We start from the raw sequence: 26,658 nt of genomic DNA, 5'->3' as shown, positions 1-26,658 counted from the left end.
TTTGTATAAAGCATCGTATTATATAAACTGCATGTTATGTGTAGTACAGCAGTCTTGTTTAGTATAAGGGTTATTTTAAATGTGGGAAGAGTCTTCAGTGACTGTTGTATGTGCTAAAGATATTAATCAAGTTTTTTTCTTTTATAAGAAATGCAGGCTTTATAATATAATGAGAAGAAAGGCTTTACAAAAGCAAGTTCAGTGTTAATATGCTGTGATCTTGGGTTGCTGAGGTGGGGTGAGGTATAAAAGTGCACATGTTATATGTAGAACTTGCAGATTTTTTCATTTTTACAGGGGTAGATGTCTAGATTACTGACCTTAATCTAAGACAAAAGCAAGTGTTTTGTAAGCAAGTAGGCTTGAAAAAATATGATAAAATGATGAACGCCACAAAAAATAAACAAATAAATAAATAATGCAACATTTCATATATCTGCAAAGATATTAGGTTTTTTTTTCCATTAGCAAATTTTCAGAGTCCAGAAGTGTGTAGATGAAGGCAGTTATACAGTTTGTAAATTTCACTCAAAAAAACAGATATTCATTGCTGAGTACTTTTTCATGGAGGAGGAGTCTGTAGGTGCAAGCAGTTAATCTGGAGAGTTCTGAGCATTCTTTACGGAGGTATTGCATTTTAACATTTCACCTTAAATGAAGACAAGACACTTCTTCCTCTCTTTTAATGGTATTTATTGCACACGTGTGGGAGCCTCATGGAAAGTACCCGACTCCCCGAACAAAGGAATGCATAAGCTTATATACTGGCGATACTGCTGACAGTATAAAAATATAAACTAGACCAATTAAATTAGTACAAAAGACAATTAACCAATCGGTGGTTTACCCGTAGGCTTAAAGCAGTTCACATTACTACATCTCTAGGCAGAGAGAAAATCGGATACACTTCCATATAAGGCACAATTCCTGCTTCAAGCAGGCTCCTATTTTTCAGTGCTTTTCCACTATTCACAGTTTACTCAGAGTTCGCAGTACAAAGTTCATCTCAATGCATACAGATCGTCACATACTCAATTTCCTTAAGCACATACTTTGGCCATTCATATTCTACAATCTCCCATTTGATGCTGTGTAAGCATCACCATTTAGTCGATCATACATTTGCCCTAAGTCTAGCATAACCATGTGGCTGGTTCCTTCAACATTGTCACACATTTTTATTTCATTATCCATATTCATAACTGCAGGCATATAAAACTTTGGCACCTTTTTAGTAGTCTTAAAAGACATTAATTTCAAAATCAATGCTTTGATTAAAAGCACAACAAGAAAAGCAGTAAGAGCTAATATTGCGATTAATAAACTTAATTTCAATAGTCCACCTCCCCAACCTCAGAACAGGTTGGTTAACCATGCCCATGTTGAGTTATCGGCCTCCTTGGCCTTAGAGTGTTCAGAGACTCTCTGAATGAGTTCGAGATGGCTTTCAATTTCGTGCTGATTGTCAGGAATAAACGTGCAACACTCCTCCTGGATTAAAATGCAAGTTCCGCCTTTCGCTGCTAGGGTGAAATCGAGAGCCATACAGTTTTGAAGGACTACAGCTCTCATGGCAGTCGGTTCATCAGTCACTAGTTCTAAAGCAGAAAATGTGGTATTGCTTAATACTTCAAGCAATTTAGACAGTTTTCTCAGTTCCCAAATTGATTTTACTGCTCCGTATGCTGGAATTATACTAGCTCACGATATGACATAGTCACCCAAGTCCATATGAGATGGCTCATGTTGGCACCAAAGGACTAAGTCTTGATGATAAATCTTTGAAGTGTCAGTTTGGCGTGCTGGATTGGCAGGCTTTTTGACCTCTTGAACATTCCGAATTTTTCCTTGTATGTCAGATGGCTGGGACTAAACCTAAGTAACTGCTACCAGACCAGTTTCCTGGTAGCCATTTATAGGCTGTTCTACCACACACAAAGTAGCAATTTTCCACCTTAGTGGTGATATTACTATTTATATAACATTGTTCAGAATGAAACACCTTCTTATCGATCTGTCCCAGCTGTTGGTATAGAACGGAATTATTTCTTACCTCTTCGTATGTTTTATGCACCAGTTCACAAAATAAATCGCAGGTTGTGTTACAGTAGGAGTTATTATACCTGTAGGGAACTGTCACATTACAAAAACTCCATCCTACCTTGACTTTACCAAATTTCTAAAAACACGCAGTTCCATTTCAATGGTTAAACAGATGTAATGCTATCCTGTCTTTTGAGGTGACATTTGAAGTGTCATCGATCAGATTTGTCCAAGTTTCATTAGCCCTTAAAGGGACTGTACTTAGCATCAATCCCCCATGAACAGTAGGTAAAGCAGTACAGATCCAACAGTCAGAGACATTGAGGTATGATGCATAGGCAAATTTTATAGCTTGGTAGGTGTTGAAAGGTGGATGCCAAATAGCTCGTTTGGTGTGATGCGCCGATGGAGCTGGAAATAAAAATGGCCACAATACAAATAACAGTACAACAAGAATGACCACCAAAATGGCTGTCCAATGTTTCTGTGGAAATGGTTGTCGAGTCTGTGTAGTGTCAGGAGTTTGGAGTTTTCCAAAAGGGTAAATGTTAGGCATCATCTGGTACTGGAACAGTTCTACTTAGAGTGCGAGTAGCAATGGGAGGAGAATCTGGAGTTGAAAAAGGTAAAGGCTGTTGGTCTTCAGACGGCACAACTTTTTTGACGTGTGAGATGTGGATCCAGGTTGGAGATCCTTGCAGTCGCACAGCAGATGATGTTGTCAGAAGAACCAGGAAAGGCCCCTTCCAGCACGGCTGGAGTGCTGTTTTTTTAGAGAAAGGCTTAACGTAAACCCAATCACCAGCTTGTAGTGCGGATGACAGGAAAGGATCTGGAAGATGTTGGGCAGCTGCTACTTGGTGGTGAAACTGTAGGAAAGAAACAAGAGATTTGCAGTACAAGAGAATATCATTATCAAATGCATCATATTCAGAGAAGGATGGTGGTGGTGTCATGGGCATACGCAGAGGGCGACCCATGAGAATTTCATGTGGAGTAAGACCCTTAGTAGGGTGCGGTTGTGCTTGCATAGAAAGTAAGGCTAGTGGTAAGGCTCGCACCCAAGTTAAGCCTGTTTCTGAAGTGACTTTAGCAAGCCTAGTTTTCAAGGTCTGATTCATGCGTTCAGTAATACCTGATGCCTGTGGTCTATACGGACAATGAAATTTTAAAGTAATGCCTAGCATAGTACACAGTGATTCAACTAACTTAGCAGTAAAATGCGTTCCACGGTCAGAGTATATTTGACAAGGAACACCAAAACAAGGTATCAATTCATAATGCAATTTTTTTGCAACCGAAAATAGCATTGTTTTTAGTACATCAGTAGGCTTCTAACCACCCCGAAAAAATATCAACAATAGTCAAAACATATTTAAAACGAATACAAGGTGGGACTTTCAAAGTCCCACTGTAAAGCACAAAATGGTCCCATTAGTTTTGGCACCGGTTGAGCGGGAGCCAAACTGCCCTTTGAAATGTTATGCTGTAAACAAATGGAGCACGTGCTCAAAAAATGTTGTACAGAAGCAGAAAATTCTGGGGCGAACCAATCCTTCTGGATTTGTTTGATTAATGATTGTACCCTTAACATGAGCTGGCAAATTATATGCTTTTATAGTAGAATTTAACATAGATATAGGGCAAATTAATCTGCCATCAGGATTCTAACAAATTGAATCAGAGCATTGGAAATAACTGTGGGCCAGCCATGTTTTTTTCTGATTCCGATGCTTCACTTTGTAAAGCTTTCAAACAATAGTGTCAAAAGTAACCATTTGTAAGATAGGCTGCAGAAATTGTCCCTGAACAGTATGTGAAAGAGCAGCCTGCTTGGCAGCCCAGTCAGCCAAATTGTTTCCCTTAGCTACTAGGGAGTCGTCAGACTGGTGAGCTGCACACTTGACAACCGCAATTCTGGAAGGTAATAATAAATCCTGTAAGAGGTCATCAATATGCTGATGATTTTTAATTGGTGCCCCAGAGGATGTTAAAAAACCCCTTTCCTTCCATAAGGTACCAAAATCATGAACAACACCATGGGCGTAACATGAATCAGTATAAATAGGAACAAACAACAAACTGCAAAGAAGGCAACTAAAACAGAAACTTAGTTGAGAAAAAACACTATAAATAGCAAAGCTTTCGGGTAAAACCCTTCCTCAATACTAATACATAAAATACAAAATCACTTGATTTAAATACAGGTCGATAATCACATGACCAGCAGCCCCAACAGTCATGTAACAAAAATATTTAAAACACATACACAAAAAAATGTGTATAAAAAATACAATGTAAAAAAAATACAATTTATAAAAAATTAACAAAACATCAAAGTTTAGTGTGCTAAACTGATGTTTTGTTAATTTTTTATATATTGTATTTCGTTTACATTGTATTTTTTATACACATTTTTTTGTGTATGTGTGTGTTAAATATTTTTGTCACATGACTGTTGGGCTGCTGGTCATGTGATTATCGACCTGTATTTAAATCAAGTGATTTTGTATTTTATGTATTAGTATTGAGGAAGGGTTTTACCCGAAAGCTTTGCTATTTATAAAGTGTTTTTTCCTCAACTAAGTTTTTGTTTCAGTATAAATAGTAACAGATCTGTCTTTGGCCATTTTACATGCATGCAAAAGTGTTACTAATTCCGCTGCTTGTGCGGAAGTGCCAGGTGGTAATTGTCCAGTTTGTAAAACTGCAGATGGCAAGCAGACTGACCATGCAGCCTGGAGTTCGCCAATATTATTTTGTAAACAGGATCCAGCTACAAAAAGAACTAAATCAGGATTAAGCAAAGGAACATCTTGCAAATCCAACCTAGGAGAAAGAACAGTGTTAACTACAAGCACACAGTCATGTGGTTTGCCCTCGTCACTAGTTGGAGTCAATGAAGCAGGGTTTAGTGGTGGGCAACGTGTGATTTGACCAGCGGGACTACTTAATAAACTTAACTCATATTTAGTGAGGCGAGCATTAGAAAGATGCTGTGTTTTTGTTTTTAAAAGTAACGCTTGCACCGCATGAGGTACTGCTAGTATAGTGTCATGTCCTAATGTCAATGGTGCTGCCATATCAATCAAAACAGCAGCGGCTGCCACCACTCGTAAACAGGGGGGATAGCCAGAAGCAACAGGGTCTGAGTGCTGTAATATGCTGTAGGTCGATAGCCTCCCATGCATACTTGCACCAGCAAGCCCAGGGCAGTTTTATTTCTTTCACAACAGAAGAAAACAAAGGGTTTAGAATAATCTGGGAGCCGCATAGCAAGTGGGTTTATCAGTGCCGTTTTAATAGCTTGAAAGGTGTTTTCATATTCAGGGGACCAAGGCAGAGGGTCTGTGATCTCCTTTTTTAAAAGCTGTAACAGAGGGGCCGAACTTTCTGAAAAATTGGGCACCCACTGTCTACAATAACCTGCTAGGCCGAGGAATCTCCTGAGTTGTCTCCGAGTTACAGGGCGGGGGGCAGTTTTAATGGAGGTAATTCTACTTGAAAGTATTTGATGTGAACCCATAGAAATTATGTGTCCCAGGTATTGTACCTTTTCTTGACAGAACTGCAGTTTAGATTTATTTACCTTAAAACTTCATTTGGCTAAAAGTGTTAAAACTAGAAGTGAGTCCTCTATACAAGACTTGGTATCTTGTGAAGCTATAAGAATATCATCTACATATTGGACCAATACTGAACTTGGTGGTAACTGTAAATCCTGCAGTTGTCTGTGCATCTCTCTAGAGAATAGGGTTGGAGATTCTACATATCCTTGGGGTAGTCGGGTCCAAGTATACTGTTGGCCCTTATAAGTGAATGCAAACAAATACTGATTATCTGAATGTACTGGGATAGAGAAGAAAGCTGATGAGATGTTTATAACCGTAAAACATCATGCTGTAGGTGGGATACAGCTTAAAATCGTAGCTGGTTTTGGTACGATTGGAAAAACAGGCAAGACAGCTTTATTAACTTCCCGCAAGTCTTGCACAAATCTGCAAGCTTGTTTACCAGGTTTCTTTACCAGTAGAATTGGAGTATTACATGGACTTGCTGTAGGTACTAAATTCCTTGTTGTATCAAAGCAGAAATGGCGGGGGGCAATACCAGATGTAGCCTCTACCGTCAAAGAGTACTGTGGTACCTGAGGTAACTTTGCTCTGGGTTTTAAGGTTATTTTTACAGGAGTGGCTGAAATCAGAAACCCAACATCATTATCATGAGTGGTCCATAAATGAGAGGGTAATGAATTTAGATGCTTATTTTTATCGAGGTCAGACTGCATACACATTGTTTACAGAGTGACATTTTCATCTAAAGCAGCCAAAATACTATCTTGTTTATCTGAAGGTATTTGTAAATATACTCCAGCAGTGCAGAAGATGTTTGCTCCCATCTTACAGAGCAAATCTCTTCCCGATAAATTTTAAGGTGCTGAGGGTCCTACTAAAAATGCATGATTGTCTTGTAAAGGTCCCAAAATTACTGGGACGGTTTCAGAATATTCACTGACTTATAAACATACAACTGTCCCGGGACACACGAAAATACATATAACCAGCTGGTGTACCTCTTTCTGGCTCTTTTATGGTTCCCGCACTCGCTCCCATTTTCATGCAATAAGCTATACTGTATTTTACAGATGTGGCTGTGACATTTTGTAAACATTGTTTTCCCCGCTCTTATCTCCTTTCACTCTTATGTTGCCAGTTTTTCGTTTTAACCCACTCTCATACTGCACAATCAATAGCAGAAGAAAAAATGTATGCCACTTACCTCAAAACAACTGAATGAGAGGAATTATTACATTTCTATAAAATTATATAGTCCAAATTTTAAAGCAAGCAAGTATAGGAAATGAAAGAAACACTGCCAGAACAGAAAATTCTGTCATGGGCCCTTTTACTAGCAGTACTTCATTCAATCCCCAACTACTACAGCTTTTGTCAATTCAGATCCGAGTAAACGGCACCAATTGTTGCATTTTAACATTTCACCTTAAATGAAGACAAGACACTTCTTCCTCTCTTTCAGTGGTATTTATTACACACGTGTGGGAGCCTCATGGAAAGTACCAGGGAGACTCCCCGAACAAAGGAATGCATAAGCTTATATACTGGTGATACTGCTGACAGTATAACAGTATAAACTAGACCAATTAAATTAGTACAAAAGACAATTAACCAATCAGTGGTTTACCCGTAGGCTTAAAGCAGTTCACATTACTACATCTCTAGGCAGAGAAAGAAAATCGGATGCACTTCCATATAAGGCACATTTCCTGCTTCAAGCAGGCTCCTGTTTTTCATTGCTTTTCCACTATTTACAGTTTACTCAGAGTTCGCAGTACAAAGTTCATCTCAATGCATGCTGATTGTCACATACTCAATTTCCTTCAGCACATGCTTTAGCCATTCATATTCTATAGAGGGAAACGCAGAATTGTAAGTACATGGCAAGCAGTTTAGTGAAAAATAGTTTGAAATTATACGAGGTGAATAAAAGATAGCAGCCTTTATACTTTAATGTGTTTAGTAAGACAATGTACAGTTTAATTTTATTTAAAGATGGCCAGTGCACTTTTACTTGGGGCTAAAATGTAATGTTTACTGAAAGCGTACACGCTGTTCACATGTGGGAGGGCAGCATAGATTAGGAAAGAAGAGAGAGATTGGTGTAAGTGGGGAAAACAGGCTGTAGCATGCATTTTTAACATGGGTAACCTTAATTTTAGGTTAGGTAATATCAGTGGGTACTGCTGTTGAATTGAGGCAATTGTTCCTATCTGGAGGGTTAAACTTCAGCTTTTGATGATGTACACAGGTTTATGTGTTTGTTCTAAATTAACAGGGGAGGAGGTGTTCTGAAACTGTATTTAGTTTTGTTTGTGGATTTTCATTAAAACATAAAGTTTTAGACTGTGACATAGGTTCAGATAGAGATGAGACAAAACAACTGTCTAAAAGGTAAGCCTGCCAAACATTAGCATGTGCGCATAACACTAACGTTGGAAATGCACATTGGGCGGGTGCAATAGTTTTTGTCATAATGGCTATGCTATCCGTCTTATCTTGGGATGTAAATGGCCTTACGTGTATAGACAAAAAGGAAAGCGTATTGAATTACATGTGCAGAGTGCAAATAGCAATGCTGCGAGAGACAAATTTGGAAAGAAATGAGCACATGGATTTGACAAAGGATTTCAGGATCGAGATTCGGTTTAATATCAGCGACAAAGGAAAAAGAGAGTGGTTGTACTAATTGCTAGAGTGATAGAGGAGAAAAAACAATAACGGTAAATTTATGGTGGTGTGTTGTTTATATTCAGCCAAAAACTGCAATTATGGTGCTTAAGAAAATTCTTTGAAAAATAATCGGCTTTCAGCAGGGAATATTACTTATAACTGAGTACTGGAAATTGATTTGTAATAGAGAAGTTATATCAAGGGACCTGGAAGGGAAAATGCAGCAAAAGCACCCGCCCCCACTACTACTACTTTTATTTTAACCCCTAATCACCTGACCAGTAGTCCAACCCCTAATTCCCTAACAACTAGCCCAACCCACTTATCCCACCCCACCCCCCCCCAATCCACTTACATCCCACACTGATCCCACTCCCAAAACACATTCCCAGACAACCCAACTCTACCCTCACACACAACCAACCAGGAATCCTAGTTGTACTTCTCACTCAAAGTAGTATCATGTTACCCACACTCACATCCCTATCACTAGCTCTACTATCGCTAACCTTCCTAACTTCCTCACAAGCGGATCTACCACTGCACAACTGCTATCACATTACCCACACTAGCCCACCCTCTCAAACCCACTCGGACTTCTACATCTGCCCTACAATCATAAATCTTACAACTACATATTACCCACTAACAAAAATTACACCATCTCATCACACTAAGAAAAACTCTCCTAGACCAAGCTCGCAAACAATTAATATTAAAAAACACATACTGACACTCCTACAAATTCTGATAACCTCTGATAACCTCTGGTGACATTCACCCAAATCCAGGTCCCCTCTCAGCTAGACAAACATCTGACCTGCTAATCCTAAATCTCAACATAAGAAGTATTACCAACAAGCTAACAGACCTACATGCATTCATAGCCCAGTACAACCCTGATATACTCGCCATTACAGAAACTTGGCTTAAACCCAGTATCCAAGATGAAGTCTTTCTTCCCCAGGGTATAATACACTTAGATCTGATAGAACAAACAGGAAAGGAGGAGGAGTAGCTATTCTCTTTAGAAACACCCTTAACCTCCAGCTCCTGCACACCACACCACCCACTTTTCAAAATGCTGAAGTCCTGTTTTCTGTCCTGTCCATAAGAAACACCAAGAAGAGCAATATAATATGCTGCTACATACCTCCAGGCAACAACTCGCTCATAATAGAAGACATCCTACACTGGACAAAGGACAATCTACCTCAGGAACTATCCTACTAGGTGACCTTAACACTGACTGGGCAACCTGTAACTCCAGCAGCCCCTCTACACATATCAGTCTATATGGGTTCTCTCAACTAATTAAAGAACCAACTAGAATAGATGAGAAAACAGAGAGAATCCATACTGGACTGGACACTAACCAACTATCCCAAACAAAACTATACAGTAGGCTGCCTCCCAGATGACTTAAGTGATCATCTCCCCACCTTCCTACTCCAGAAACACTTCAATCACCCCAAACCAGTAGTCTACAAATTTGTACGAGATGACCGTAACCTTACACCACAATACCTAAATACTGTCCTAAGCCACTGCAACTGGGAACCACTACGGACACTCGGGTTAGGCCAGGCAGTAGACTACTTCAATATTACCTTCTCTAACATCCTTAATAGTCTAGTTCCAAGCAGAAAGATCAGAGTTAAAGCCAACTACGCACCCTGGCTAAATAGGGACACCAGAGCCTTACTAAAAGCTAGAGATAAAGCCTGGAAAATCTGGAAAACTGACAAAACCCCCTAGCTCCAGACAATACTATCAACAGCTTAGAAATAAGGCCAAGGCTGAATCCAAAATAAACAAACAAAACTATTTTCCTAGTGCCCAAAGGAAATATTCAAATAGTCCACAAAAATTCTGGCATGCCATTAACTCCCTACTAAAGCCAGGCAAAACCACAACCCCAGCACCCATCTCTACTAACAATAACCCTAGACATAGCTTCTCAATTTAATAACCATTTCACTAAATCCATCTTAGCCCTGTCCAGTCAAATAACCAAAAACAGTCTACCTCAGTCACAACCTAACCTATTCCACACCACCCCCTCTTTCAGCCTATCACCAGTGCCCACCTCAACTATCAAAAAACTCCTCCTAAAACTAAAGCCAACCACATTAGCAGCTGATAACATACCTGCTGCATACCTAAAAATGTCTAGTGACCCCTTATATCCTGTCTCCATCCTTATCAACCGCTTCATACTAGAATCCTACATACCCAAACTCTGGAAAGTATCTAGCATCATTCCTCTCCATAAAGGAGGTAATTCTTATGAATTCTCCAGCTACCGACCTATTGCCATCCTTTGCCCCTTATCCAAAATTCTTGAGAAATGCATCCACTTGCAAGTGATGACATTTCTTAACACACACAATCTACTATCTACCACACAATACGGTTTCCGTCCACATCACAGCACTACCACAGCCCTTCTGTCTTTCACTAATTATATAAACCTTCACAGGAATGATAACAAATATGTATCAGCCATTTTCCTAGACCTCTCAAAAGCATTTGATATGGTCTCCCACTCCATTCTACTAGACTCACTAATATCATTATCCTTCACCTCCTCTACTATAGCCTGGTTCAGAAGCTACTTGTCTGACAGGCAACAATCAGTCCAGTGGAAAGGAACTCTGTCTGCACAACTTCCAACCACCATAGGTGTCCCACAGGGCTCTATACCGGGCCCGCTGTTGTTCTCTATTTTCACAAATAACCTCAAATGCTATACACAACATGCCACATTCATACAATATGCAGATGATTCAACTCTGATCTGCTCCGCCTCATCTCCCACCACTCTATACACTCACTCAAGATACCTTTATCTCAGTAGAAAAATGGATATCTGGGATCCAACTAATTCTAAATGCCAAAAAGACAAAACTGCTACTATTTGCCCCTAATAGATAAAAAAAAAAAAAAAAAAAAAAACACACCTCTCCTTTACCATAACATCTAAGGACGGCACCACCATCTCCCCTTCTAACCACACCAAACTTCTGGGCATTGAAATAGACAATAATCTCCACTTTGATGTTCACATCTCACATACCATAAAACTAGTACACAAAAAACTAGGCTCCCTATACAGGCATAAGTCCTTTCTCTCACAAAAAGCAAGAGTCACTCTTGCACAAAGCCACCTCCTCTCAACTCTATTATACGCAGCACCAATCTTTACCCAAATCAGACAATGTGACCTAGACAAACTAGAATCATGCTACAATAAAATAGCCAAGTTTGCTACTAACTCAACCTATAGAACCCATCACTGTGCTGCACTAAAAAAACTAAAATGGCTTGCGCTACCACAGCTACTTAACTATCACCAGCTGGGCACAGCCTACAATATTCTCAAATATCCTGAAAAAAACCCTCATCATCCAACCTACTTACTATATCTATACTACAAACCGATACCTAAGATCCAGTGAAAAATCTTTCCTCGCCATCACCAAGGCTAACAATAATGCAGGGAAAGCGCTCTACTCCCAAACAGTTCCAATTTCTGACAACGATCTTCCCCTATCTGTGTCCACTGCCCCCTCCACATCCATATTCGAAAACTCCCTCAAATCGCACCTTCTTAGTACATGGTTATGCCCTTGTATCACATAACCCTCCCCATACTACTATTAACTCCACAAATTCTTCTCTGATCACATGCTGGAGCTCTGAGCCCCTGTAGGCTTGGTCATCTGAAAGGGTACTTTTAACTGTAGAATCTTACTTGATATATTTTCTTTTCTTACCAAAGTATGACTGACATTGTCTTTTTACCCATGTTCTATATCTTTTACCTGGAGTGTTTTTATTAATTCTTGTTATATTACTATGCTCAGCATACATGATGTAACCTGTTTTGTGTATTATGCTGGATGTACTGCATTTGTATAACTTGATGTTGGTGCTTTTCTCCCCGGGCCTCCACTGAAAATGGACCTGGTCCAGTCGGAATTTCCCGGTTAACAAATGTAAAATAAAATAAATAAATTTCTGAAGAAATTTATGAAAAATAGTTGGTATGAAAGACATTAATTCAATAATAGGGACTCTGGCAGAATTTGCATATTATTCCCCAGAGGTACAGTAATTGGGCTAGACTGGACAGTAAGTATATTTCACAGGAACATGTGCATGTAATTGAAAGCTTCATTGCAGATCAAGTAACTTTCATATCAGGCTCTGACAAAAAATAATAAAATGCAGAGTAATGAAGTAAAAATTAGACCCTGGCGCTTTCCCACTTACCTGTTAAAAAGAGAGGAATTTAAGGAATGCGTAGTAGAAATTATTCGAGAGTTGAATGGCATTAAAAATATGATGGTAATAAAAGAGAAAGAGATATTGTTAAGAAGTAATAGGAGTTACTTAGAGCGGCTGACAAAGGTTCAAGTGTTGCAGAATAAGGGGAATCTCGCAGAACAAGAAGATGAATAAATGTATAGTGCCAAACAGAAAATGAGAGAGTATCTGGATAATATGCATTATTTTAGAAAGATAGCTGTTGAGCAGTTATTTTTGATAACTCCAGAGCACAAAAACTTGTAGCAAACTACTTCGGCAGTGGGAATTAAAAAAAAAAAAAAAAAAAAGTTTGTTGCCAAACTTGGGGAACCTATAACAAACAAAAAAAAAAACCCAGCGAATCCTGTACAGGTTATTAGATATTTTGGAAACTTTCTGAAAATTTGTACAAAACTGAGAAATGTGGAAATAGCACAAATAGAAATATTTATGAAAATACTTAAGCCAAGGTTAAGTTCGGATGATATGAGATAAAAACAGTGATGTATAGTCAATCTTTAGGAAATATCTGGGAATTGATGGTATTCCTGTGGAAGTTTAGAAGGAAAGAAAGTTATAATGGTCTAGAAAATTTTGTTTGATAGCATTTAAAAAGGAGGGGTAGCAGCAATATCTTGGGAAGAAAGCTGTAGTGCCTGTGTTGCTTGAAGATGGTAAAGACCCATTAGACACAGCTTCATATAGACCCACTGCAGTTTTAAACAATGATTATAAAGTGTTTGTGTATACTAAATTAAAAGAATGGCAAAAATGTTGCCAAAATTGATAGATATGGACCACTATGATTTTGTGGAGGGGGTGCAAGCATTTGACGACATTAATAGAATAATGATGATCCAGAGGGAAGCTGAATGTAAGAAATTACCCCTATTATTGATGGGTCTTGATGCAGAGAAAGCATTTGACCAGAGTTAAGTTGGGATTTTTTGAGTAGGGCAGTGGAAGCCTTTGCATTCCCTGATACAATAATACAGTTAATTTGGAGGATATATGAACTGTCAAAGGCAAGAATTAAAGTGGTAGTGTTCCTCTTTGATAAGTTCTGTTTGAAGAGAGGAATCTGGTGTGGGTGTCCTCTTTCAACTTTATTTGCTTTATATTTAGCGCCATTGGCAAAAAAATAAGGGACTCAGAAATGCAAGGATATAATTGGTATGGTCATTGAGAAAGTTGGCTTTATTTAAAGATGATATTATTTTGTACCTAATAAATCCAAAAAGGACATCTCGGTGTTGTGGAACATTTTCAGACAGTTTCAAGTCTCTTTAGGATATAAAATTAATGAAGAATAAAACAGTGTGTAGCCGTAAATGATGTACCCATACACAAATTGGTTCAGCAATACCCATATTTAAGGCAACTGGAAAGGATGAAGTTTTTAGAAGTACAGATTAAAAAAAACTTTTGTTATGGTAGCTAAGGATATGTGGAAAGAGACTAAACAAAAGATAATGTAAAAACTGAGAAACGATAAGCTTTAATTTAGGGATGTGGATAGTAAGAAGAAACAAGCAGTGAAAATGTTTAGTCCCTTTAGTTTTATATATGGGTCAGGCTTGCTGTTATCAACAAGAGGAGAAGTTCTGGACAGTAAGTGGAAGGGACTTATTTGGGAGGAGAAGGTAAGAGTTAAGTGTGATAAGTTGATCCTTCCAGTAGAACAAAGTGGTTTAGGATTATCTAATCTGAAGGGTTATTTTAGAGCTGCACTGTTAAAGTTCATATATGTAACACAAGCAGAAAGTTATAATTCAAAATGGAAAGTGATGATGGTGAAGCATGGGGGGAGCTCAAGAAACAGAGAGGTGGATTTTGGATGCAAATCCCTAAGGAGAATAATAACCATGTACAATATTATACTCATAAAGTAGCCAAAGGTATTCAAAGAACTAAGCCAACAGGAGAGTGGAGATTTTTCCAATGAGGATGGTTGCAAGTAGGGGTACAGAAAATAGGCAAGAGGGGTTAATTTAGTCGAGAAGACTAGCAAAGAACTTTAGGTATTGGGAGCAAATAACTAGTTAGGGAAAGGTAATAAAGTGGGATGAGCCAAAAAGAAGTCTGAACTGCAGGCTAAAAACTGCCTTCCCTATGATAAATTGGTATCAGAGTATAACCACAGAGAAAGAAATAGTGGAATACTAAATAAAAGACTTGCTCTGGTGTAGTTTTTAGTTGACTGTAGAATGCTGTTAACAAAGGGATAATCAGCAGGGCATATACGGTATTGCATGATAATTGTAAGAATCAATCAGTTGAGGTGAGAAAAGATTGGGAAGAGACAGTAAAGCAATTTCCAAGAGAACAATGGAAGGACATTTGTATGGCTTCCACGTGTGCAGCAATGTCTCGAAAGTTTAGGAGCTTTACTTGGAAGTGCCTTTACTTGGAAGTGCTTGCATAGGTATTTTTGTACCCCAAACATACTTCAAAGATTTTTTTCTAAAGGTAGATAGCAACATTTTGGAGGTGTGATGGGAAAGACAAACACTGGGAACATATGTTTTGGAAGTGTGATGAGTTGGCAATTTTTAAAAAAATTTCATACAGAGTACTCTGTCAGAAATATTAGGTGAGCAAATGGCTGTTAACCAAGGAAATTGCATACGATTAACTCACCATAGTAAGGCATTACCAGGTTTCATTTTTTTGGCTGCCAAAAAAGCAGTTGCTAGAAAGTGGAAATCAAAGTCTAAACTAACTACTTGAAGTACTGAATGTGATAAAAGACTGGGAATCTTTAGAAAAGGGAAGGAACCAATTATGTAGAAATAGATGGAAATTGTGGGAACATTACAAGCAGAATAATTCAGAAGGAGGAGTGAGGTTTAAGGCAGGAATTCAACAATTTATGCCGTATTGGACTGATAGTTACAAAGAAAGAAAATATGTTTTATATATAATGCATGTAAATTGAAAAAAAATGTTGATATGGTTTGCTTTCTCTTAGTATCTTAAGTGATGATAATTTAATGAAGGTGGGTATATCATATATATATATATATATATATATATATATATATGTAAATCTGTTTGCTTCAGATGTGAACAAGACGCATTGTAAAAAAAAGCCTGAAGACATGTGCCTTTTCAGTCCCTGGATGGGAATATTTTTTTATGAATCTCCCCCTTTCCTCTCATTTTGAAAGTCATTCAAATGACCAGGACAGATTTGCTAAAAATTGTATTGGTGACTCCCTTTTGGCCCAGACAACACTGGTTCTCTTTTCCTGTGCATTTGGTCAGGGGCAATTGTCCACAGTTATGATCGCGGATTCATCCTAATATTCAAACTTTTATTCTAACTATATTGGTAATAGGTTTTTGATCCCTTTTATGCAGTGTACCTTTTATTAACAAGGACATGCAACAGTATTAAAGGAGGCAAGAAAACTTGCTATTATCCAAAGGAAAACATTTTTCTTTTGCTGCCAAAATAGAGGACAGAACCAGAATCTGAAGTGAGTGTGTCCCTGATCCTGCAGTACCTTTGTGAATTGCTCAGTTCTGGTCTAGCATACATTTCCATAAAGGCGCATCTTTCGGACATCTCAGCATGTATGTCACTGGATTCCCCCGCTTTCTTCTGTAACAGGTCAAACAATTTTTAAACGGGGGTTTGCATGTTTTACTACTGAATAAAAAAAGCAAGACTCCTTTTGATATGAATTTTGTTGTAGAAAAACTAACTCGCCCTTCCTTTCAACCCACAGCCAGCTCTTGTGTAAAATTTGTGACATGTCTTTTATGATCTTACACAAGGACATGATGAGTTTGAGAACCAGCCCTCACTTTATGCCCAATTTTGCCTCTGAGTTTACTCTTAATCAGACTGTCTAGCTCCCTGCTTTCTATCCTGATCCACAAAATGAAGTACGATTTTTTTCATTGCTTTAGTGTGCACAGATATTTAAGGTTTTCTTAAGCCTTTAGATTTGTCCAGGTAATATCTCATCAAGTTTTTGTATCGTATCATGGTTAAAAAGAAAAAAAGAACAGCCAGTTTCTAAAGAAAACGTCTCTAGACTGCTTTCTTCCTCCATTCAGTTTGGCTTCTTTTAATCATGGAAAAATCCTCCAGAGAATCTCAAGGCGCATTTTACTACAGCTTGTTGCTACAACTGGGCTTTCTGAAAAGGAGTGGACTAGATCTGTTTTAGAAGCAGCTACTTGGGCCACAGTTATCACATTTGCCAAACGTTACAAGCTGAATGCTATTCCTAGAGTCAGGGCAAGCTTTGCAAGAGTATGCTGTTCAGGGAATTCTGGACTTTAATTTGAACATTTTTCTAATGAGGAACAAACTACAGTTATGTATTTAACTTCAGGCAGAGTACTGTTACAGTACTAATGCCTACATTCCATCCCACTGAATAATCCATTGACTGGTTGATGTGGAATGTCCTTCTGCTTTGTCAAAATAGGAAAAAAAAAAATACTTAATTTGGAGCATCTGACTTCAGCCCCTCTTTCTTGGGCATGAAAGCAGAGTCTTTGGTGTATCTTTATGTCCCTCCTATACTGACATGCCCTTGCATGCTAACGGCAGATGTACGGCACAAGAGAAAGGTGCCTAAAGCTTTGCAGACTGTAATAGTGATTAAAACAAACATTCACTAGTGTTCATCATTCCCACTGCTGCAGTAGCCTTTAGGCTATATGGGTTATTTCCTGCACAGGAAACTACTGGTCAGTTTCAAGAAGCTGTTAGCCCCCCCCCCCCCTTTACTCTGACTGCTGATTGTCTAGTCCCAATGAGGGAATTCTTCATTACTTTCTTCTGTCTTGAAAAGACGCATTTATTGAGTTTCACAGGAGTAGCAGTCAGCTAAGAGCTTTGATTTTGGCAGATTTAGACCCCCATTGGGGAACCCCCACTATGCACCAAAATTGTTGCTTATTTAAGAAAAATAATTAGCATTTTATCTTTTGACTAAAAGCAGCATTTCACCTTTAAGAAAGCTGGTGCTTTTTTGTTTTTACAATACCAGATGTTTACTGTTGGGGACTGCTATTTTTAGGTACTAGTGCCTATTAATCTGTTTGGTGTAAATTTTGAGAATTTATGTCCTGCTTGTTTAAACTTTGAGTTGTTGGACAAAAAGTGTTTCACTGTATGGATGGGCAGGAATGTACGCATCAGTATAATGCGTACTCTCACTTTGACAACCTTCCTGCAGAATGTTTATCCAATGTCAGGAGTCATCAGCTTGGGATCTAATGTCTTTTTCCATCCGTTCCACAACATAAATCTTCGGATGTGACTTTGGCCACTTTCAAGCTTTGGTTCCGGTGCTCAGTCTCCTCCCCTTACTCATTGTTCCCCTGTGTTAGAAGGAGCCAGCAATAGTGACTGAAAAAAATGTATTCAAAGATACATACAGCAAAAAAAAAACAAACCGGTTTCGGCTGGAACAACAACACAGCCTTCCTCAGTGTATAGATTCAATTTAAAAAACACATGCTGTTAAATACTATAAAGATGTTACCCATTGGTTGAATACTCATAAATATTCATTTAGTCCAGGGGGAAATAAACCCCCAAGCTTTATGATCCACTTTTTCTCTTTTCTATTCAATATATTGTGCCATCCAATTTTATTTGTACGGTTTTTATATACTACATCAATAATAATGAACTTAAATTCAGCAGTCAGATGCATCAGCTGATGTTTAAGGCATTTGTCAGTTTTTTGTGTTTGATATTACTCATATGTTCAGAAATGTGTGATCTGATGGGACGAGATGTCTGCCCTACATAGAATGCCCCACAGTTGCATGTAGCCAGGTAAACAACCCAATCGTTACTACAGTTAGCAAAAAAGCCTATATCAAAAACCTGGGAGCAATTTATACTAGAGAAAACTTTGGACGTGCTGATATGTTTACAATTAGAATAATGGCCACATGGGAAGCATCCATGTAGAGTCTTCCCTAATATGGTAGTCTGTTTGGATACAGAATATTTATTGTCACTATATTTATAGTGATTGAAATAAGATTTAAGATTTTTGCCATTTCTGTATGAAAAAGTACATCTGTCTGGAATAACATTAGCAACTGTTTGATCAGATTGTAAAATATTCCAATGTCTACGGACACTGTCTAAAAGACAATTAGTGTTCCGAGCATAAGTGGTAGTGAATCTTAGTGTTTGTGATGCTGTACTTGTGCGATCCCTGTATTGAAGTAAATCGGATCTCTCCATGTTATTCACCTGATGTTTGGCAGCTGTTATGTTGCCAACTTTGTAGCCCCTTTGTTTAAACCTGTTTGTTAAATCATGTTGATTTGAACAAAATGTAGACTGTTGTGAACAAATACGCTTAGCTCTTATAAACTGAGATTTGGGAATGTTCCTAGTTATGTGTGGAGGATGGTAGCTGGAAGCATGTAAGAGGGAGTTATATTGTGGGAACTTCCTATAATTTCCGTTTCCAAGGTGCCATCAGGAAGCTTATGTACAAGGACATTCAGAAATGTTATATTATTAGTATCATGATGTTCCGTAAAAACTAGTCCCCATTCATTGTTGTTAAGATAAGAAACAAATTCTGTAAGCCCAGATTCAGTACCTCTCCAGACCAGCCACACATCATCTAAATAACGTCTCCAAATGTCCATATCAGATAGATATATATTTCTAGTGGAATCATAAATGATCTGTGTTTCGACGTAAGCCATAAAGAGGTCAGCATATATAGGGGCAAAGGATGCCCCCATGGCTGTCCCTTTAGTTTGCCAGAAACACAGATCTTTGTAGTAGAAGATGTTACATGTAAGTACATACCTAGCCATATCAACCAAAAAAGAGTTAAATATGGAACTATACAACTTTGTGATGTCCAACCAATAGGCCAAAGCTTTTAATCCTGCCTGGTGTGGTATGTTCATATATAGAGCACTAACGTCAAGTGTGCATAGAAGCCAATCAGCCTCAAGTTGTGTCTCTGATATTATTTGTAGAAAATTGGTTGTGTCTTGTAACCTAGAACGAATAAATAGTAACAAAGGTTTCAAATATTGAGTCAAAAACCTAGATCATGGCTCAGTGACATAGCCTTTGCCAGATACTATAGGTCTGCCTGGAGGATGGATAGCATTTTTGTGAATTTTCGGTAAAAAATAGATGTATTGGGCATTTGAATCATTAATAGATACAAAGTATCATTTGTGATAATTGCCCGATTTTTAGCATCCACAAGAAAGCATTTAATACATTTGATAAGTCTTGATGTAGGATCTACAGACATATAGGAATAGTATCTGGTGTCAAAAAGCTGTCTACGGGCCTCATTATCATAATCTAACCAGTTCTGTACAACAACAGCACCTCCCTTATCTGCTGTGGTGATTACAATATTTTTATTGTTCTGTAGCTCAAAAATAGCCTGTTTCTCAATGGGTGTAATGTTGTTGTGTTTAAAAGCAACATCAGAACTGAAGAAGTGTAGATCTTTGAGAACGCTATTTTGAAACAAATGAACTGTAGCATGCATAGGTGGGGAGAAACTGGATTTGTGGTATGTGAATTTACCACGATCAAAGTTACAATCAGAATCACCAAAAAATAATCTGAGGTTCAATAGTCTACAAAAATTCATTATATCTTGAGCAAGTGCATCTTCAGATATCATGAAACCAGATATAAAATTAAGGCCTTTATTTAGGACAGAAATATGTATCGGAGATGAATCAACATTTGACAAATTTAACACATTGTTGTTAGTTTCACCATTCAGTTTTTCAGGGCCATTTCCAATAACCCTTGAATATTTTGAACCTTTCCTGTGTTTACGCCCCCCACGTCTACGTTTAATCCTAAAGGGACCACCCCAGTCTTTTTGGGGAAGGAGACCCTGATGCTGCCAGGGATTCGTTGTCAGTACCAGACGATGTGTCCTCAAATGATGAGGTTATATCAGTGTAATGTTTCCGCAAAATGGACCTAGGTCTCTTCCTTTTCATAGTGGAGGCAGGAGGATTATTAAACCTCACATGCTTGGTCTGATGTGAAAAAGGGTTTCCACATGAATAGTCCTCCTGATCCCTGGCAATTTTTTTCATTTTCCTGGACCTCAGTTCAGCATCATATTTTTTAAGATCTACAGCTACCTTATTTAACCTACTTTCAAATGAAGGTTCTTTTTCAAAAGATTTCATTTTGTCTGCTAAAACAGTGATTTCTGCCAGCCCCCTATCAATTGCACGATTGTGAAAATTAAACAATTCTGCAACAAAGGCCATAGTGGCTTCCTGTTGTATTTTAGACCAATTTTTGGTCAACTCATCATCCATACTATTAACATGGGGGATCGTACGTATACGTAACCCCCTAGGGGTAATATTGGCGGCCTGATACGCCTTAAAGAGTTTGCTGTGCCACACATTTGCTCGCAATAATCTAAGCTGCTTATTGAGATCATCAATTAGATTTTGACATGATGTATCCGGACTTGTTGAGTCTTTAGGCTGATTACTCCCATTACTGGAAGAAGTTAGACCAAAGACCCCAAGGTCTTCTCTATCTGCAACCAGACCAGAAATGAGATTAGATAGATCCATACTTGTAACCACAATTTGGTAATAGATATGCCAAAAAAGTTTGTAATAGAGACGGTCAATAATGGTATCCAGTGTACAGAACCACGACAGACCAAAAATATATGTTCGAAGCTGTCAATGATGGTTACCCATAGACATAACCACGACAGCTAAAAAGCACAATGGACAATAGCAGCAGACAAAATACCACTTAATAAATAGGGAAAGCTGCATCCAAGCCTACAGAAACTATACCAATAATCTTATCAGGAACGCTTGACATAAAAGATATCCCTAATGACTAAATAAGAAAGTATATTATTGTATATTCAAGGGGCTGCACAAGAAATCCAAACAAAAGCAGACAAAGCTAATATACAAATATGGAATGCTGAATCAAAGTTTGGAAAAATATAAATAAATCATAAAAAACAGCTATATATAAAAAACAAACAGTACCAGGGTCAGGAGGAAAGAGACCAAATCCTGATATCAAATAAACAATTGGATTAAATATGTCCTTTAACCATATATAAAGTCAAGATACCTTTATATGAATAATACAAAAAGTATCCAGACGAAACAGAAAAGTATTTAGTCATAATAAACAGCCAAGACAATGTATAAAAAAATTTTTGTCCACCAACTGAATATTCAAAAGAAATGAATAATAATAGGGAATAAGCACATCAAAAAATATATAAGTCCTAAAAAGGGATATAATTTCTACATGTCACGTATAGTGTCAAATGCCTAATTGTAACAAATTGTCCCAAAGTTGAAAGATCAGGACAAATATATCTATATAACAATGACTACTTGAAATATAAGTAATATCATTCCCAAAGGTTATATAATATGACACTCAATATATGTCACATACTGATAGTTACTCATAAGTATCTGGGCTGATAATGAAAAGCACAAATATGAGTAAACCATACTAATCTGGTATAAAGAGACTATAATAATATAGTTTGAAACACAACCAAACTCAAATCCCCAATATACAGGTCACAGACTTAGTACTCAAAAGGAATGAATGGTAATTGGAAATAACCACATCAGAAAAGTGTATAAGTCCTAAGAAGGAATATAAGTTCTGCATGTCACATATGGTATCAAATACCTAATGAAATCTCCAAAATTAGAAAGGTCAGGACAAATATGTCCATATGACACTGACAACCTGAAATATTAACAATGTTTGTCCCAAAGGTTAAATGATATGACACTTAATATAATCCTAGTTACCCATTGATATCTGGGCTGATAATGACAAGCACAATTATAAGTAAACCATACTAATCTGATGTATAAAGACTGTATTCATATAGTTTGAAACACAACCAAACTCAAATCCCCAATATATAGGTCACATATGTACCAGTAGTACACACATAACTAGGAACATTCCCAAATCTCAGTTTATAAGAGCCAAGCGTATTTGTTCACAACAGTCTACATTTTGTTCAAATCAATATGATTTAACAAATAGGTTTAAACAAAGGGGCTATAAAGTTGGCAACATAACAGCTGCCAAACATCAGGTGAATAACATGGAGAGATCCGATTTACTTCAATACAGGGATCGCACAAGTACAGCATCACAAACACTAAGATTCACTACCACTTATGCTCGGAACACTAATTGTCTTTTAGACAGTGTCCGTAGACATTGGAATATTTTACAATCTGATCAAACAGTTGCTAATGTTATTCCAGACAGATGTACTTTTTCATACAGAAATGGCAAAAATCTTAAATCTTATTTCAATCACTATAAATATAGTGACAATAAATATTCTGTATCCAAACAGACTACCATATTAGGGAAGACTCTACATGGATGCTTCCCATGTGGCCATTGTTCTAATTGTAAACATATCAGCATGTCCAAAGTTTTCTCTAGTATAAATTGCTCCCAGGTTTTTGATATAGGCTTTTTTGCTAACTGTAGTAACGATTGGGTTGTTTACCTGGCTACATGCAACGGTGGGGCATTCTATGTAGGGCAGACATCTCGTCCCATCAGATCACGCATTTCTGAACATATGAGTAATATCAAACACAAAAAATTGACAAATGCCTTATATAAACATCAGCTGATGCATCTGACTGCTGAATTTAAGTTCATTATTATTGATGTAGTATATGGAAACCGTACAAATAAAATTGGATGGCACAATGTATTGAATAGAAAAGAGAAAAAGTGGATCATAAAGCTTGGGGGTTTATTTCCCCCTGGACTAAATGAATATTTATGAGCATTCAACCAATGGGTGACATCTTTATAGTATTTAACAGCATGTGTTTTTTAAATTGAATCTATACACTGAGGAAGGCTGTGTTGTTGTTCCAGCCGAAACCGTTTTTTTTTTTTTTTGCTGTATGTGTCTTTGAATACATTTTTTTCAGACACTATTGCTGGCTCCTTGTTTTTTGTATGCATTTAATTTCGTGAGCCTTGCAACTGCTCTCGCGCAGGGGGACTTTCTTCATTGATCCCCTGTGTTAGACCCATCTAACCTGGATTTCTTTTGCCGTCACAAGTGTAGGACAGATCTGTTGGCTCAGGATGTGGATGTATGAAGCTATATAAAGTTATGTATTCACTTAACTTTTAAGTTAACCTTTCTTATTGCCATTATACATTTCCTCCCCATAGATCTTCCTTGTCTTTCACCTTAGGTATTGGACATTTTTTGAAGAGTGGAATCTTTTTACTATAGTGCACTTTTATTTGCAGAGAAGGTTTCTATCCTTTTTTAATCCCTTGTCTTCTTTTTTCCTTTAAGGATATCTGACAAACTGTCAGGGTTTAAGAAGTGTGTGGCTTGTGCCCACACATATTTCAGTTCTGATGCATATGATAAATGTATCTGTTGCCTAGGTCCTTCATGTTTAGATTTTACACAATTTGTGAAGCCTTTGGCCAATGGGCCATTGTGGAGGTCTGAAACTAATTTTGATAGGGCCTTTCCCAACTCCTGTGGGAGAAAAGTGTACCTTCAACATCTGCGAGATCATCTTCTCCTGTAAAGAAGCCAGCTGAAAAGTCTAAGGAGAGAACCAAAGAGAAATAGAAGGATAAAGAAAAATAAAGATTTAAAACCTCATGGTAAAGGTCTCTGGACCATATGTCCTCTTCGGCTGTGGTTTCCAAAACTGTAAAACCTATGGGGCCAGTGCTTTTTTTTCAGATCCAATAATCATTGGATCCAGCATACCACCAAGGTTTTTGCTGGAGCCAATTTCTTCTAGGCTCATTTCACCTGTACTGCAGAAAAAGCTATACCTTCATTCTAGTCCCCCTCTCTGCTGCTTAATTCTTTTAGTCAGACAAATCTACTAGGAACCTTATCAATGCAGATGTGGTCATGATGATGAGATTTCTTCAAACCCAGCTGGGGGTCCTCCCAGCTCTGGCTACCACCGGAACCAAGGAAATGGTTTCTTCCCCCACATTCAGTTGTTGCTCCTTCTGTGACCCTCCCTTTTGGATTGGAGTCCTTTGATCCAGCTTCCACCTGGGGCAGGTCTGCTTTGGAGTGCTTCCTTGATGTTGGTGAGTTGGTAGGTTGCAACCACATTTGAGCTGTCCGAGTCTCCTACACAAATGATTGATGCAGACTCTGACAGGCTAGGATCAGATCCAACGTCTTCATAAACATTCTTTTTTCTTGGAACGTTAGTGGTAGGCAGTTTTGCTCTGACTTCAGTTTGGATCTGAGCCATGCAGTATCCCAGGTTGAGCCTCCTTCAGCAGCTTCGGCTTCTAAGGCTAGGCTCCCAGGATCCATATGTAGCTCTGATTTTGAGGTTTTTCAAGAGAGTACTCTGTTAACCAAGACAGAAGACTACTACTCAAGCTTTGATTCATCTCTCCCCCAAATAATGTCCAGGGGTCTAATATCTACTCTTGTACTGTCAGGACAGCCACTAACCAGAAGTTTTCTGCCTGCTCCTCTAGAAGAGATCACCTCAGTCTCTGAGTCTTCCCCAGAGCATCCCACTGGAGGTACACAGGAAACATACATGCAAAAGGAGGCACCTAGATTTCCCTCAGAAGTCTGGCACTGCTGATGCTGGCTTGGATGAAGGAGAAGTTTCCCCCAGATCACTTCTTGAGGATGGTTCATTTAGAGAAATCCCTGAACTGCTTAAACAGAAAGGGGAATGGTCCTCCTAAATGCTCTCTCCAGAAGTGTCTTTTATTTATTTATTTATTTTTTTGAGGCTTTTGTTTTTGGCATGTCAACGTCTTGAGTGGTTCCACCTGTGGATGAGATGGTAGGCCTCATCTCCTAAACGGGTATGGAAGAACCTGGACACAGCTGACCCCACCCCTAAGAAGCCAGATACATTCTTGTCGCGCCTAAGGATCATCCCTACTGCATCCCCAAGGACCCAGCAGTGGATTCCATGGTAGTGGAGGCAACCACCAAAAAGGAACTAGCAGAAGAAAGTTTCTCCCTCCAGCCACCAAACAGTGAGTCTTGCACTTTGAACAGATTTGGGAAATGAGTCTACTCTTCATCTACTTTCTCAGTGAGGGAGTTAAGTTGTTTGGCACATATTACATTTTCTTAAGGGATTTGACCAGAGGAGATCCCAAATCACTCCCAGGGACCTTACCTGCATATCAAAGAAAGTCCACTGATGCACAGCTAACTACCCTTTATTCCTTGTCTAGTGTCTCTCTGCACCTTATTTCCAGTGCCACACAGGGTACGTCTAGAACAGCCAGCATGGGCATATCCATCATGAGCCATGTTTGGATGAGGGTCTGTGACTTTTAGGAAGATTTTAAGACATCCTTTGTGAATGCCTATTACGACAGCTCAGCATTGTTTAGTCCTAAAGTAGAAGAGGCATTATCTTAAAATGAAAAAAATGAGATCCCTGATACTTCTGGAGACAGTTCCCGTGGCAAAGGGGGAATTCTTATAATGGATGTTTCCGTAGTGGCAGAGGTGGTACGCAGAATCATGACTTCAGAGATTTTTTTCTGTGAGAAGCCTTTTCAGTGCTCCTGACATGTTTTCCAACTGCTGCACTCATCAGAGTGTGCTTATTTCTATATCCAACAACCTGGATGTCCATCACTCAAGACAAGTGGATGCTGAAGATCACAACTGGAGGCTGCTATATTCCCTTTTAGATTCTCTCTCTTTAACCCTAAAAAGACTTACTGATGTACAACCCTCTCAAAGGGAAACTGCCACTTCAGAAATAAAGAAGCTTTTAAACAATTCAGTCATCCAAGAGGTCCTACCAGACCAAAGAAGATACTCAAGGTTCTTTAGTGCCACAGAAAAACAGGGGTTTAAGACCAGTTATGGTTCCACGTTAATTGAACAAATTTGTAAGAGAAGCAAAATTCCAGATGGTCAAGATACAGTAGGTTTTTTCCCTCTGTGGAGGGAAAGTGATGGATAGATTTTCATGATGCATACTACCACGTAAAGATCGACAGATGCTCCAG

The 26,658-nt window shown here is 38.3% G+C and overlaps 1 protein-coding gene across 5 annotated transcripts in view; it reads left to right on the top strand.

Moving 5' to 3' along the window:
* The window catches only part of SLC30A4 (solute carrier family 30 member 4), a 583,377-nt gene that overhangs the window by 192,996 nt on the left and 363,723 nt on the right, over window positions 1-26,658 (top strand). The gene's annotated exons all lie outside the window — the stretch shown is intronic.

The sequence above is a fragment of the Protopterus annectens genome, chromosome 7.part0 (genome assembly GCF_019279795.1).
Source record: "Protopterus annectens isolate FY-2018-M chromosome 7.part0, PAN1.0, whole genome shotgun sequence".
In the NCBI taxonomy this organism is placed as follows: domain Eukaryota; kingdom Metazoa; phylum Chordata; order Ceratodontiformes; family Protopteridae; genus Protopterus; species Protopterus annectens.
Note: the sequence above shows the minus strand (reverse complement) of the source record. Positions and strands in the feature narration are given on the sequence as shown.